The following is a 1088-nucleotide window of genomic DNA, read 5'->3' as shown; positions in this document are numbered from 1 at the left end:
TGTTTGTCTATGGAGTTTGAATGGGAGCATGTGACATTCACTTTGCATACTCTTGTACAATCACTACGTGCATGTGTTGTCCCAAGCAAAACACAGATTCATGTGCAAGTTTCTTCAAAGAAGTACGTTTGTCTAGCTTAGCATAAGCATGTTAGCAGGAATAGACAGACACACCTATTGTGGTGTGAGGGATCAAGGCAGCCACACCATGAGGGAGGTGCACACACTGTCTTAGATGGTGTTTGAGAGAAGGATGTGGCAGGAGATGACAATTCTGAAAACAAATAGGCTATAGTAATGGTCGGATTGTCCACAAACCAGGAGGAAGTACAGACAAAAAAATCCAGACATCAAAATTCAGAGACCTTCAGTATGTATCAGATTCATGGATTTCTTTCTAGGCATCCGGTCCGAACAAGGCGACCATGCATAACTCTCGACCATACTTTATACCCTTGCCTCACAGCAAGCAAGGCTAACATTATCAACTTCAGTTTACTTCAAAACATCACACTCTAACTTCCCTGAGTCCCTGAGTCTACAGCTACTCCCTCTGTCTCTGTGGTCTCTCTAGTCTATTGTGTTGTAACATGAAATGAGCTTGCCTTAAAATAGGCCAGTTAATTAACCCAAGGACTTGATTTGGGGTAAACCATGATGAGGAGTGGGGGAGGGGGGGGCTACACCATTAACCCTGGATAGCCCTCGTACAAAGCTGCAAACGTACTACAAAACATTAACACATACACAGCAATAAACATGAAATTAAGTGCCGGAGGGTGTATGTTTGGTTGGTTGAAGTCTTTGCAGGCACGGCCCAAGGCAGGCTTTCAGAAGTTTCACAGGAGACTGGGTAGGGAACAAGGAGAGGTATCCTCTTTCATAAGTGGGTACGGTAGCTCTGGCTTTATCTCAAGCAAGCCTCATCAGACTGCAGGGATTTACTACCTTTACCGTTCCAGCTCAGCCTCCCTTTTATGTAACCTACACACAACCTCACACACACACACACACACACACACACACACACACACACACACACACACACACACACACACACACACACACACACACACACACACACACAC

Source organism: Sardina pilchardus, chromosome 10 (genome assembly GCF_963854185.1).
Source record: "Sardina pilchardus chromosome 10, fSarPil1.1, whole genome shotgun sequence".
NCBI classification, from domain to species: domain Eukaryota; kingdom Metazoa; phylum Chordata; class Actinopteri; order Clupeiformes; family Clupeidae; genus Sardina; species Sardina pilchardus.
The sequence above is the reverse complement of the archived record's forward strand: the minus strand, read 5'-3'. Positions refer to the sequence as shown.